Source organism: Aotus nancymaae, unplaced genomic scaffold (assembly GCF_030222135.1).
Source record: "Aotus nancymaae isolate 86718 unplaced genomic scaffold, 86718_ANA_hifiasm-v0.15.2.pri h1tg000007l, whole genome shotgun sequence".
Classification (NCBI taxonomy): Eukaryota; Metazoa; Chordata; class Mammalia; order Primates; family Aotidae; genus Aotus; species Aotus nancymaae.
The window spans coordinates 59,264,162-59,280,303 of NW_026988418.1; positions in this window are offsets into that span (position 1 = coordinate 59,264,162).

Below are 16,142 nucleotides of genomic sequence, written 5' to 3' on the forward strand. Positions count from 1 at the left end.
AGAGTGGGTAAGAATAACTGGACTCCAGGGATGATTTGGTAGCGATTTCTCTAAAGACTTTTCTCATTTATTTATTTATTTATTTACTGCCTCTTATAGATTTTGTTCTGGGTGCTGAAGCAGTCTGAAACCTGGACACAGATAGAAAGAAGCCCTAAGGATAGCCAGAGTCTCTGCAAAGGGAGGACTCCATTGGACTAAATCCTTTTGACTTTAATCAACCCTACTCCAGGCAAACACTAGCAAAGAACTGGTCCCCCTTCCACTCTCACTGGTGGCTGAGGTGGTCCCTGATGGGGAGAGTCCTGTTGAGTCTCTCTGCCCTACACCAGGCAAATGCCAGCAAGAGGCAGATCTTCTTCCCTTCCTCCCCAGCACAGCAGACCCTATACATAGGATAACACCTTAGTTTTCTAGCCAGACATCGGAAAGGGGAGCCCTGAAGGCCAGAGACTGCAGGATAGAGTGGGGAATTATGAAGAACAAAGTGCTGGAGAAAAGGATTCTTTAAAGCGGTGTATAAAGAAGTGCTGAGCTTACTCCTGAACTGAGCATGTGTGAAGCTGAGCAGAATCAGCACATAAGGACATTAAGCACTGAATGATGGAGTAGACCATTGTCCAGGTTTCAGACTGGCACCTAGGTGATGTATAGGCAGGATGGACCAGCACATTACTGTAAATGCTTTAGAAAATTGGCCAGGTTGTGAGTCTAAACCTGATTTGCCTGACTGAATTTAAAACAAGTCATGCTTTTCAGAAGATTTAAATAGGACTCCGGGTTTTATCACATTATATTTAAAATGTCCTACATACAACCCAAAATTATTTGACCTGCAAAGGACCACAAAAATGTAAACAAGCGTAAAGAGCAAGGGCAATCAACAGAAGCCAGCATGGAGCTACTTAAACATTGAAACAGTCAAATAAAGACTTTAAAGTAGGTATTATAATTATGCATTAATAAAGAAAGGTAAATGTTTTTTAAATAAATGGAAAGACAGAAGTTCTCAACAAAGAAATAAAAGCTATATAAAAGAACAAAATGGAAACTATAGAATTGAAAAATTCACTGGAGACACTCAGTAGCAAATTGGAGATGACCTCAAACTATACCTCACACCATATATAAAACTTGACTCAAAATGGATCATAGAATTGAATGTAAAACTATAAAAGTCATCAAAGGAAATATTTTTAAAACTTTGTGATTTGGGGTTAAGCAAAGAGTCTTTAAATACAAGGAAATAAAGACAATCCATGAAAGAGAATATGGCAAAATTTGACTTTGTTGGAATAAAAAAGCCTTTATTACTCTACAGAATATACTGTTAAAGCAATAAAAAGACAGGTTAGAAGCAAGGAGAAAATATTTATAATCACATATAAAATGAAGGACTTGTATCCAGAATATATAAAGAACTCAAAATTCAGTGTTTAGAAACAAGCACCCTATTTTAAAATGGGCAAGAGATTTTGACAGACGCTTCATCAAAGAAGATATATGGATAGCAAATATAATGCTTAAGATTAATAAAATTGATAAGATGAATGAAAAGATGCTTAAATATAATCAATTGGTAAAATGCAAATTAAATGACAATTTTAAGTGCCGGTGAGAATGCAATAAAAAAGAACTCTCCTATATTGCTGACAGGAATGTGAAATGGTACAACCACTCTGGAAAATTTCTTGAGAGTTTTTTATAAAGTTTAATGTACATTTACCAGATGACCCAACAATCCCACTTTCAGGTATTTACCCTAGAGAAATAAAAGCATGTTTACACAAAAATCCGTCCACAGATGTTTATAGCAGCATTATTCATAATCACCAAAACACAAGAAACAACCAAATTAGCATTAATGTGTAAATGGATAAATAAACCGTGTTCCATTTACACAATGGAATACTACTTAGCAATAAAAATGATGAATTATGAAAAGACAATAACATGGGTGAATCTCAAATGCATTATGCTGAGTGAAATCTCAGTATCTAAAGGTTACAGATTTATTCCATTTAGGAATCATTCTGGAAAAGGCAAAAGCAGACAGATCTGTGGTTTCCAGAAGTCAGGAATATAGAAAAGATTTAACTTAATAAAGGTAGCTGGAGGGACATCTTTGGAGAATTCAAATTGTTCTCTATCCTGACTGTGATGCTGGCTATAGGAATCTATGCATGTGGTAAAATTTGTAGATGTGTACATCAAAAAAAGTGAATTTCACTCTTTGTAATTTTTATAACTAAAGAAATGTTTAGACCAGGTGCACTGGCTCACACCTGTAATCCCAGCACTTCAGGAAGCCAAGGCAGCCGGACCATCTGAGGTCAGGAGTTCAAGACCAGCCTGGCCAACATGGCGAAACCCCATCTCTACTAAAAATACAAAAATTAGCTGGGCATGGTGGTGGGCGCCTGTAATCTCAGCTACTCGAGAGGCTGAGGCAGGAGAATTGCTTGAACCTGGGAGGCAGAGGTTGCGGTGAGCAGAGATCACGCCATTGCACTCCAGCCTGGGCAACAGAGTGAGACTCTGTCTCAAGAGAAGAAAAAAAAAAAGAAAAAAAATGTTTACAGCATTCCTATTCTATATCTACCATAACCTCCAAAGCTAAAAATATGATTTAATGCTTGAAAGGGGATTTAAACTTCGTAATATAAAAATGTAACTTTTAAGTTTTTTTGTCTAGTTTTAATTCCCAAATGTCCTCTCATTCTAATAGACCTATTCTAAGACTTTCTATATCTGCTGACAAGGGAAAAGAAGGATGTTACTTGTGAAGCTAATGGGAGTAAGAAGTAGGTGAGGACTCGAGAAAAGGTGTTTGATTAGAACATTTAAAAATATCTCTCTCATTCAAGGTTGGTGCTGAGAAGTAACTTGACACCACTAGCAGATGTTGTGACTGGGAACAGCCGGGGTCAGCACACTGTCCTGCCCCAGAGCAATAGAAGAAGAGTTTCCTAATCCTGCGGTTGCTGACCTCCCTGCATGCAGTTCCCACAGGCCATTCATTTGGAGGTGGAAGAAGGATGGGAGTGGTGGGAATAAAACTTTTTCTTCTGACATGTTAAGTAAAAATGATAAAGATTGTTTATGTCTAGAATGACCAAAAGGGGACAAATTGGTGGTACTGAGCAACTGTAAGAGAATAGATGGATATAAAATAACTGAGTAATAACTAATTTATGGACGTTAATACCCTAGTATACATTCCTTTCTCTCAAAGGTGCTCAGACTCCAGGGCAGAACTATGTGAAGAAAAGTTTCCTACATGGAAACCCAGTTGGGGCCAGATGGGCTGGAAACAGAATGTCTTGCTTTTACTTAAGAGTCAGACCAACTCATTCACCAAGAAAAATTAGCTTGGAAAGTACAGGTGTTCTGTTCAAACAACGCACAAACAGCGCCCTCCCTCCCACAATGAAGGGAAGAAAAGTCCCAAGTGACCAAAGAGATTAACACTGCTGTGATTATTTTCATTTCGAAAAGGGCCCACTTAAAATATTTACTTTGGCAGTTCCTTCAAGTGTGGACCACCTCTGGGCATTTAGATTTCCTTCATGAATCATTAACCACTGAGGCAGGGCATGCAGGGAGGGGGAGTTTGGAGTTCTTGCCAATTGCAGATCAATAGAAGTAAAGGTAAATCATCCTGGAAATGATGATGTGAGCCAATGAGGGAGATGTGATTGTGATTTATGCCCAATGCTTCAGGGAACGGGTCTTCAGAAAGGAGGGAACTGTCCCTAGAGTGTGGAGATGGAAAACTGCTCTTCGCAAAGCCAACTATGGGTGCCACAGAGAACTGGGAATGTCACCTCTGCCCATGTGTCCTCTCTCCACTGGAAGGGCCTGAGACTGGTTGTGACAGGTACTGGGGAAGCTCAATCCATCCTGCCTTCTGGGCCGTACTCGCTTATTACAGAAGGCTGCAATTTCATTTCAGATCGGCAGTGTAAAACCTGTTGTCATATTTTATGAGATGATGTTAACTCTGCTATGAAATTATACCCTGAGAATACCCCAGAGCCAGCTCAGTACATATAAATAGCCATTTATCAGATGCAACCCATAATCTTGCCGCTGCTGTGACCCATTCTGTAATTTTCCCTCGGCTGACAAGCTACAAATGAAGAGTGTACTTAGATTTCAGTTATGAGCTTTAAAATATGGATGTGGATATAAAAAGCTAAGCCCTTCGAGAAGAAGCTAGGGAATTTTCCCATTAAATTCTAAGGACTTTCGTCCATCTGCTTTATAATCATGTAAGAATCCCGTGATTCCTGCATTGACCTCCCAAACAATCTTTTACCCACAGATTCTCTGTCATGGCTGTCAACTTGCCTTTCCTAACTGGCCCATTGCCCCTTTATGTGGCACTCCCTCTCCCACCACCAAGACAGGCACTTCTCCTACATGCTTATAAACGTCTCTGTAAGCTGAGAACCACATTATGCTTGTGGACATGATGATGTGAGCTTTAACCACTAAAACTTTTTTATTTTTTCACAAAAAAAGTCGTGAACTATTACTATGTGCCAAACACTACATACTAGGTATCTAACACATATACTTTCATTTTATACGCATTTGGCCCTCTGTATCTGCGGGTTGCATGTCTGAGGATTCCACCAACCTCAAAAAGAAAATATTCAGAAAAATATATAGAAAATACAATATCACAATAAAAAATAATACAAATTTTAAAATCTAGTATAACAACTATTTGCATAGCATTTACATTCTATTAGATATTATAAGTAATCTAGAGATGATTTAAAGTACACAGAAGGACTTATGTAGGTTACACGCAAATACTACCATCTTTGATATCAGGGTGAGGGAATGTGTTCTCTTTCCGAGTCCACAAGGGAGAGTAGTTTTAAGGGTAAGAACTTCTAGCGCCATGCCCTGCTCCCATCTCTCTCATCCGGGAGATTTAACAGTTTATGTTTGGATTTCGAGGGCGCGGGAAGAAACTAAGAGTCAATCACTCCAGCGGAAGTTCTAAGGAAGTCCTTTCATTGGCCCGGGTCTTAGAGAAGGTGGGGGTTCCTCCCAGGTTAAAAGACCCCTTCTTCCACACCCCTTCGGACTCCATGTTTGGATTCCCTTCAACGAACACTCCCTTTGCGGAAGCTGTCATTCTCTCTCCTGGATTTCCCCTCTGGAGTCCCCTTTCACACTCTCTCGTGGAAGTCTGTCTTCCCCTCCTAAACTCCATCTCTCTCTATTCCCTTCCACTCAGTGTGGAAGCTGCTTTCCTCTCCTGGATTCCATCTTTCTGGATTCTCTCACTCAGTGTGAGAGTTAGCTGTTTCTTTCTCTCTCCCTCTCCTGTTTCTCTCTCTCTTTCAATAAATCACTTTCTACAAACACTTTTGAGTCCGGCATTTACTGTGCACTGCACCGTGGTCCCCTCTCTCATTCTTGAGAGGGCAGGAGACCAAGAACCTGGAGAAACGTCCTCTCAGGGGAGCTGAGGGCACCCTGAACCCCTGAACCCCAATACTACAAGGGTCTTGAGCATTCTCAGATTTTAGTATCCACGAGTGGGCCTGGAACCAGTCCTCCTGCAAATGCTGAGGGACAACTATATGAAGAAACCGTGGTTCAGAACAAACTGTCTAAGATCATGAGGAGTTAACAGTTGGAACCAGGATTTGAACCTAAACTATTAGTTTCCTGTGGCTTCTGTAACAAATAATCGAAAACTGGGTGGCTTATAAAAACGGATGTATTCTCTCACAGCTCTGGAGGCTGGAAGTCCAAAATCAAGGTGTTGGCAGGGCTGCACTCCTTCCAGAGTCCCCAGGGAAGAATCCATTCCTTGCCTCTCCCAGCTTCCGGTGGCTGTTAGCATCCCTCAGCCTGTGGTCACGTCTCTCTCTGCTCTGTCTTCTCTGTGTGTTTGTGCATCTCTCAAACTCCTTTTACCTCAGTCCCATGAGGACACATGCTACTGCATTTAGGGTCCATCTGGATAATGCAAGGTAAGTGTCTTCTCTCAAGATTTTTGACTTAATCACATTTATTTGCCATGTAAGGTAGCATTCACACGTTCCGAGGATGTGAACTGAATATCTTTTGGGGAGTTGTTTTTCAGCCTACTACAGACTCTAAAGCCATCAAAGTCCCAATGGACTGAGGTCCCCATCCCCAATCGTGCATAAGAAATCTTTGGACTGTGGGAAACTGGAGGTAGGGGCTGCCTAGTTCGTGAAATGCAAGTTGCACCTCAGCCAGTCTCCACTTGTATAAAGTTTCCAGGGACCTGAAAGTCACAAATTCATTTCGTTTTAATTATGAAAAAACCAAGATACCTGCTGGGCACTGGAAGATCTGTATGAAAAGATGCAGTACTTAATTAATTATGTGTAAGTTTTATTGATGTAACAACTTTGATATGCCTGATTATTCACAGAAGTTATGCAGTCATCTCTCTACATGTTGAAATTGTTTGCCAAATTGGCACTTCTTGACCCATTTGTTTGTTGTCTCCATGACCCCATGGCTGGGAACTCTCCAAAACATTCTGTTTCTTGCTGGAAAAGACCTTTCCATAACCTTTTAAGAAATGTTATTTTAAAAAGAATTTTGTGTCAACATGAAAAAAAAATTTTAGAAAGGATAATAAAAACCACCGGTAATCCCACTAGCCTAGCAAACAAGGATAAATAGCGTGTTCTAACCTTAATGAATGTCACAATACTCCTCCATCAACCCTTATGACTGTATGCAAATAGCAACAGGAACTATTTGGTTTTCAGTCGTGAGGCATAGAACTATTACCTGATTGGATTAAAGCCCGTTGGCACCCTGACAACACTGTTATGAATAAGCAGACACTTGTCATGCCCCAGCACCTGAACCTGTTAACAGATGTAAGATAAGTGGGCAATAGCCTGGCAAATTCAAAATTGCGAGAAATTTTCATTGTGATTCGCTGGAGGACCAGTACTAGAACTTTATCATAAGCAATCAGACTGCGTTCTCATGGAGATTTTGGATTTTCCTGTGCAAAATGCTCTTTATTGGTTTATCATCAGCTTTCCAGACATCTCTTTCCACCATCTGTTGAGCACAAGGAATGAACACTTTCTTTGAGGACTACTAGTAAATACTAGAGAAATAATTTTTTTTTTTTGCTGGAAAATATTAACATGGAATAGAACTCAAATCCAAATGATTTTTTGTTTTTGTTTTGAGACTGAGTCTCACTCTGTCGCTCAGGCTGGAGTGCAGTGGCACAATCTTGGCTCACTGAAACCTCTGCCTGCTGGGTTCAGGCAATTTTCTTGCTTCAGCCTCCCGAGTAGCTGGGACTACAGGTGTGCGCCACCATGCCCGGCTAATTTTTTGTATTTTTAGTAGAGACACAGTTTCAGCATGCTGGCCAGGCTGGTCTCGAGCTCCTGACTTGTGATCCTTCCACCTCAGCCTCCCAAAGTGCTAGGATTACAGTCGTGAGCTACTGTGCCCAGCAGTAAATGATTATTTAATACTTTATTAAGGATTGTCTTGAGAACATGAATGGAAATAATGATGAGTTAACTGCAGGGAAAAAATTGTAAGGTTGGTGAAATCTGCTTAGCTGACCCTAATATTTCATCCTTTCTACTTTCTGAAATACAGCCCCTGCCACACACTCCTGTGGTACTCTCAGGGTACACTATGCTGTCATAAAGAAGACTGGCAGCTCACAAATTAGCTGTGAAGACTTCAAAGTGGAACTCCCCCCAGAACTCTCTGGGGAGCCAGGAGGGGGCACTCAAGGGATGATTCTTGAATGGTAGCCTTGGATCCTATGACAAATGAAGTGTGAAGTGGTTTCATAGGATTGAGACGGGGTGGATGCTTTCCTTTGACACCTCAACCTTCAAATCACACTATAGGGGTGGCTCCTTCCTTTGGTTAAGTAAAAACTAGATCTCCTTGTTGGACTCTCTGTGCTCGTGTGCGTGTGTGTGCGCGCGCGTGTAAGTGCATGTGTAATGCGGACATGCAAAAAAAAAAAAAAAAATGCTGAGGCGGGGGGCGCGGTAGCTGATGCCTGTAATCCCAGCACTTTGGGAGGCCAAGGTGGGAGGATTGCTTGAGCCCTGGAGTTCAAGACCAGCCTAGGCAACATAGCAGGACCCCCATCTCAAAAAATAAAAATTAAAGAGGCTGAAAGGCAGAATATAAGTAAAGCCATAAATCATCGTGCTGAAGGAAATCACCATCAAATGAGTCTGGTAGTAAATACAATTAAAAGAAGGTTGCTTTATTTCTCCGTTTTTGTTTTGTGAAGCTGAGTAAGACAGAGTGTTTAACAGGAAACAGACTGGACTAAAACGGCACCAATTTCCCCGTAGATCCGAGAAGTCTGCGCAGCTGCAAGCAAGGCAGTGCGGCCCTCTCCACGGCACTCTCCTCATCTGTAAAATGGGTGCCGTGGCCAGCCAGCTAAAAGGTGGTTTGTAGCTCTAAAAATCTGATTTAACTGTTGTAGAAGTTCAGATTTCTTAAAACTGGACTCTGCTTTATAACTCCATGAAGTAAAAATCTTAAAATAGGATTCTATCAACAAATATCACCTGAGCACCAGCTCTGTATGAGATGCTATGCTGGTTAACATGCCACTGTTAACACATAGGAAGGTTGGATTGTGTTTTCATGAACATTTCTGTTCTCAGAGTTTATTTTCAGAGTCAGAGACTCGTGTAATTTGGAAGGGGTCTTGGAGATTTGGTCGGCCCATCCACCCAGAGCAAGCGCATCCTGACGCAGGCCTCCCGGCCTCTGTCTGAACACTCGGCTGCTCAGTTTCTCATCCAGCCATCTAGTCCATGTTGGTACATACACGGTTCATATTTAGACATATTTTCTGTATAACGAAACCATTTCTGTTTCCCTTTAAGTCTTCTAACACCTTACACCTCTCTCCACTTCTTTCAGATATTTGTAGTTCTTTGTACTACAAATATGTTAAAAAAGGAAAGAAAACATAATGAGTATGACTTATTTGTGTCTCTATTACAGCAACTCCTATATTAATTGTCTCTGGGTCAGACACCACCTCTGTATTAATAAACATCTTGAGGTCAGGTAGCATTCTTTCTCATTTTTCAGTCTCTCTCAGCACACAGCGCTCCTCCTTTCAGGTGGCAGATACTCAGTAAATGTTTCTTGATTTATAAATAGCATCCTTTAAATACTTGAAGGCTGCTATCAGTTGTCCCCAGGCTTCTTCAGGCTAAAAATTCCAAATTCTCCACTGCTCGGGCTATAATAAACACCCTTCTTTCAACACTTTCCGCATGTCAGAGGACAGCCCCCAACCCTGGCACTTTGGTCTCCTAGACAGAGTTTTTTTTTTTGAGACGGAGTTTCGCTCTTGTTACCCAGGCTGGAGTGCAATGGCGCGATCTCGGCTCACCGCAACTTCTGCCTCCTGGGTTCAGGCAATTCTCCTGCCTCAGCCTCCTGAGTAGCTGGGATTGCAGGCACGTGCCACCAGGCCCAGCTAATTTTTTGTATTTTTAGTAGAGACGGGGTTTCACCATGTTGACCAGGATGGTCTCGATCTCTTGACTTCGTGATCCACCCGCCTCGGCCTCCCAAAGTGATGGGATTACAGGCGTGAGCCACCACGCCCAGCCCCCCTAGACAGAGTTTAATGATCAGTGTGAGGCTGTTTAATCCAGCCCCACATTCCCTGACTTCTCCAATCACCTCACCACCTGGGGACTCAAGAAAGCTGATGGAGACCGAAAATCCTGTGCTTTCACAGGAACTTCGGTTAATCAGGTCTCTCTCACCCCATCCTTGTGGAAACTGAATGTTTAAAACTGAATCCAGAGCTGCACATTTATTTCTGTTAAAATTCATTTTGTGATAGTTTCATTCCCTGCTACCCAAACTGTAATGACCTTTCTGTATTGCAATTATCTCATTAGATATCAATTCCAGCTATGTGTCATCTGAAAATGGTCCAACAAGCCCAGATAAAAGGACATGAAAACGTATTAAGCAAGGAGGAGAAAGTATTAGGCTGGAACACATAAAACCACCATTTTTATAGGTCAAAGGTGCTCACATATCACCAATATTTAATGGTGCAGCCTAAGGCATTGTTTCAGGACTTCCACAATGGCAGGAAGGCTTCACTTGAGCTTCTCTTGCTGCAACCGCTTAACCAAGTGCTACTGTGCCTCGCTGCAGACTGTGCAGCCTGCGTTTCCTCCTGTTGTCTTGAAAAGCATGTTGATGCTCATTATCCATTGCTTTGCTGAAAGCCTCTGAGAGTCAAGGGGAAAAGCAAAGGCTCCATTGCGAGCCCCTGCTCTGTCATACTGGCTGTGTGACCTCTGGCAAGTTCATTGACTCCCCTGTGCCTCTTTTTCCTCATCTGAAAAATAGAGATAATGGTAGTACTGTTGCAGAATTTTGCTCCTTAGTTCAGCTAAAACCTGGGTTCTTGTCACACAACTAGGAAAATTTTGGCACGTGGACACATCGAAGGGTGAGAAGAGCAGGATTTTATTGGGTGAAAAGTGAAAAAAGGAAAAAAGAGGCCAGGCGCAGTGGCTCATGCTTGTAATCCCAGCACCTTGGGAGGCCGAGGCGGGTGGATCACCTAACGTCAGGAGTTCTAGACCAGCCTGCCCAACATGGCAAAACCCCATCTCTACTAAAAATACAAAAAAATTAGCCAGGTGTGGTGGCGGGCGCCGTAATCCCAGCTACTCAGGAGGCTGAGGCAGGAGAATCGCTTGAACCCGGGAGGTAGAGGTTGCTGTGAGCCAAGATCGCGCCACAGCACTCCAGCCTGGGCGACAAGAGCAAAAGTCCGTATTAAAAAAAAAAGAAAGAAAGAAGAGAAAAGAAAAAAGATCTCAGCAATGTGAGATGGATTCCTACTAACAGGTCCTCTACCTCACTCATGATTCTCAAGTCACCAAAGGAGCTGAAGAGAGCAGGCTCTTCCCTTCCTTAAGGTGTGAATTCCCTGTGGCTCCACCCACTTCCCCCAGTGCGCATGTCAGGGTCTGTGGGCATGCACAGACAAGCCCTGGGCATGTAGCCCTCGTCTGCAGAAAAGCGTCTGATGTAAACAGTTGTGGAGTGGGTTGCAGATTCTCTGGACACCTGTTTATCTGCCTAGGCATTTGACTATCTCAGGACCTGCCTCACAGGATTCTTTGAGGCCTGAAGGAATGGAGTGTTTGGAGACATGCTGGCAGGTGGTGCACAGTAATGTTGACTATAGTTAGTATAACACCTTTCCCAGGAAAATCAGGCTGACCTCGGCGCAGGGCTTTTCACTCCGTTATTCCACCAAGCACTTATACACTTTCTAATTTAATTAAATCAACCCAGAATTGTCCCAGGGATCAGCATCAAGCCCACAGGGTGGCAGTTTCTGAAATATGTATTTCCCCACTTTAAAAATAAGCACACTGGTCCGTCTCTCAGCTTTCAGGCAGGTTCTTGTACCCTTTGGCCCAAGGTTGAGGTAAGGGTTTCCCAGTCACATCTGCACATTTTCATCCAGCAGCAGATTTGAGCCCATGAAAAACAAGGAAGTGGGCTCTTACTATTTATTCAACTAGTGAGTGCTCCAATCCTTTCCCAGCCAATATCATACTATCAATTATCATTAGAAGATTATTTTCCTTGATAGAGAAGATTTAAAAAAAATTATGAAATGAATTGTTCTGCCTTCTTTGTACTGCTAACACTAAATTGAAAAATTGGCCATCTGCTTCCCTGTCCTTCTTCCAGCTCCAAGCATAGCTAAAAAGCTTTTTCAATTGTTGGCATGCTTCACAAACCTTGCCTAGTTCTGTCCTTTACCATGCAGGTATAATACCTATTTGTGTCATTCCTTGTGTTAGCCCCAAGCTCAGTGTTCTTCATTCACCTACGCAGATCCTTTAAAGACGTGAGATCATCCAGGAGCTCCCTCTATGGCCACACTGTTTCCCATTTTTCTCCCTGAGCACAATAAAAAGAGAGAATTTCTATGTAGAACCTACCATTCCTATTAAGTCGCTCTCTTTTTGAATTCAGACTACGTGATCACAGCTATTTTTTCTCCAAACCTTTTTGAATTATATTTTCTTAAAACCTAGATTAGACGTTGGAACTTGGATAAACGTTTTCTTCCTGTACTATAATGTGATGGTCCCGTGTATATGAGGTTGCTGTCGATTTCTCCTCTTTCTTTCCATTTCCCCCGTTTTGGTCAGTGGAGAACAGACTGGTCTCTGGAGAGTAACCATCCCTCATTGCATCTTTCAACTTCGGAGAGATTGAATCATTGGCAAGAAAAGTCAAGAATTTATTAGATATTGTGGGGCTTTTTGAGGGCAGGCAGAATAAGACTCCTATTATCTTAAGTAAGCTTTTTAAAAATTATAATGTATGTGCAGAAAAGGTCCTAAATCATAAGTGTAGAGCCAGAGCTCAATGAATTTATTTATTTATTTACTTATTTATTTTTGCAGCAAGGGCTCACTCTGTTGCCCAGGCTGGAGTGCAGTGATGCCATCATGACTCACTGCAGCCTCAACCTCCCAAGCTCAAGTGATCCTCCCACCTCAGCCTCCTTTGTTCCTGGGACTACAGGTGCGCTCCACCTTGCCTGTCTAATTGTTTGTGTATTTTTGGTAGAGGTGAGGTTTCACCATGTTGCCCAGGTTTGTCTCCAACTTCTGGGCTCAAGCGATCCACCAGTCTTGGCCTCCCAGAGTGCTGGGATTACAGGCATGAGTCACTGCGTCCCATGAGCTCGTGAATTTCTATGAAGTAAACACACCCATCTAACTACCTAATTACAAAACCTATAAGCTCCACTAAAATTTTCCTCTTACCTCATAAATTAGTTTTAATGAAATTATAATCTGTACTGGTGATAATTACCATAATAGGAGTAACCATTTGTTGAGCACTTAACTATGTGCCAAGCACTGTGCTGAGCAATTTATATGTATATAAGCTCAACAGCTCTGTGAGGTGGGTCTTATTATTATCCTTATTTTAAAGATAAGCAACTGAAGCTGGGAGGAAATAGGAAGATGTTGGTTAACCTCAGAGCCATAAGTCTGTGAGATCTATTGCACAGCAGGGTGACTACAGCTAACAATATATTGTTTATTTCAAACTTGCTAAGAGAATACATTTCAAATGTCTCACCATGAAAAATGATAGGTGAGATGATAGATATGTTAATTAGATTGATTTAATCATCCCACATTGTATACATATATCAAAACATCACATTTACCCCATAAACATGTACAATTATCTTTCAATTAAAGTATTATTTTAAAATAATAAAGTAAAAAACACACAAAGAAATAATACACATAAAAAGGCTCTGACTGTTGAATGGTCGGTCAATAATGGCTGCGTCAGCTACTGGAAACGTGAAAATTGTTTCCCAGGATCCAGTAAATTTTATAAAAGCCATAATAAGTAACAACAGAATAGGGACAGGATAGTTGTTTCTATATATATTATAAGACAGGAAGGAGCACTAGTTTTCGACCAGAAATGTCAATGACCCAGAATGCTCTGTTTCCTGGGAGTTCTAGCTAACTTAAGTGTTATTGTGATCATTTGTATTTGCTCACCACATAGTGTGATGTGGCATAAGGAGGTGTTCAATATATCTTGCTTGAAAGCTGAAAAGAACATGAAACTGAAGCTTAGAGAGGTTAGATTACTTGCCCAACATCACTAGCTGGAATTCAAACTCAGGTCTAGCTAATTCCAGAGACTGCATTCTTAACCACTATAGTAGACACATGGTCCACAGCTTCCACTTGGCTAGCCAGGCCATAGATCAGGGCCTCTCAACTTCCACACTATTGACATTTGAGGCTGAATAGTTCTTTGGGGCCGTCTTTCTGCATTTTAGGATGTTTATTAGCCTTCATAGCCTCAACCCACTAGATGCCAGAAGCATCTCCATCTCCTACCAGTCATGATGTCAGAGGTGCTTGAACCAGAGCAACTCCATCTTGAATAGGAGCTGGGTGAAATAAGGCTGGGACCTGCTGGGCTGCATTCCCAGTAGGTTAGGCATTCTTAGTCACAGGATGAGATAGGAGGTTGGCACAAAATACAGGTCATAAGGACCTTGCTGATAAAACAGCAAGAAAGACGCTGGCAAAACTCATCAAAACCAAGATGGCAACAAAAGTGACTAATGGTCATCCTCATTGCTCTTTATATGCTAATTCTAATACATAAGCATGGTAAAAGAACCTCCCACCAGCACCATGACAGTTTACAAATGTCACGGCAACATCCAGAAGTTACCCTATATAGTCTAAAAAGGGGAGGAACCTGCAGTTTTGGGAACTGCCCACCCCTTAACCAGAAAACTCATGAATAATCCCCCCGCACTTGTTTAGCATATATTGGCCTATGAAGTAGGCCTATGAAGTGGCCTATGAAATAGCCATTCCTTTTTTTTTTTTTTAAATGAGAGTCTCACTCTGTTGCCCAGGCTGGAGTGGAATGGCGTGATCTCGGCTCACCAAAACCTTTGTTTCCTGAGTTCAAGCGATTCTCCTCACTCAGCTTCTTGAGTAGCTGGAACTACAGGTATGTGCCACTGTGCCCAACTAAGTTTTGTAATTTTAGTAGAGACAGAGTTTCACCATGTTGGCCAGGCTGGTCTTGAACTCCTGACCTCAGGTGATCCACCTGCCTCGGCCTCCCAAAGTGCTGGGATTACAGGCATGAGCCACTGTGCCCAGCCTGCCATTCTTTTTTTTTTTTTTTTTTTTTTTAAACTTTCTTAATAAATCTTGCTTTCACTTCACTCTGTGGACTTGCCCTGAATTCTGTCTTGCACAAGGTCGAATAACCCTCTCTTGGGGTCTGGATCGGGACCCCTTCCCCTTTCTGGTAACAATGATAATCAAAAACATCTCTAGACATTGCCTCATGTTTCATGAGGGGTAAAACTGCCCCCAGTTGAGAAGCACTGCTATAGATCGTCCATACTTTCATGCCTCCCTTCTCCCTCTTCATTCATTAGCTGAGTCCATCCTCAGACAAATGGATGGATACTAAGATAGGTGTGCACCTTCCTGATAGCTAGTGCTATTCTAAGCCCCTAGGATCCATCAGTTTCTTTTGATCGTCTGCCTTGCAGTGACAAGCTTCACTGCATGGGTTGTATTTAACAATCTGAATTAAAAGTTCTGCTCCATTTTGTCATCCAAATACATTCATTGCCGTGCAGTCTTCTGTAGCCGCAGATATCGGTGCTCCTGCCAACAACTGGCACAACTCCTGTCTTCCTTCCTTTTCATTTTGCTGTAAAAAATCACTGGAAACTTCCTCCCATACACTTCCTTCTTCTTCCTTGCACCCACTATCCTCCACATAGATAACTATACTATCTGTCAGAGTTATGGAAGAAACAGCCGGTGTACTTAAGGGCAATTTGAGAAGCGGTTTTTAAAGATCTTACTTACAAAGGGTAGAGATGACTAGGGGAAACTGAGGCTGGATAATGTAGCAGCTTTAGCCTGGCAACCACATAGAGTTGTTACAACTCTTGGGTCTGAAGGGGAAAGAGGAAGGTGTGGTTACTTGAGCCCAGAGTTTCTCCATGGTGGCTCTCATGGGTACAAGCCAAAAAGAAGGGATGGGAGCCCAAGATGCAGTCTGTACTGTGAGTGTCTCAGGGACGGAGCAGAGGGAGAAGGCCAGAGAGCAGACCTGAATGGCAGTATCTTCAGAGCATTATATAAGCACATTTCCCTGCTTCATGTCCTAAATTTCATTTTTAAGTCCTCTTTATCAGATTATACAGCTCCTTGCCAAACATGTTTATCCTGGTTTTTGAAAGATGCCTTCTTCTTCTTGCCAGGAGGCTATCCTTCTAATATCATCAGCCCTGTTTAGGAAATCAAACCCTGTTTTTGGATACCATCTATATAGCCAGCTGCTCATTTCTTCTCTCCTCTCATCTGTTCCAAAATTATAAACCTCAAGTGGAAGCAGAAATGAGAAACGCAGATTTGCCTTGTGAGATCTGGGTGGGCTCCTTCATCCGATTCAGGAAGGAGGGAACCATCTTCCAGTCATTGCTCTGCCTGATGTCCAGGTCAGGATTTCTTACT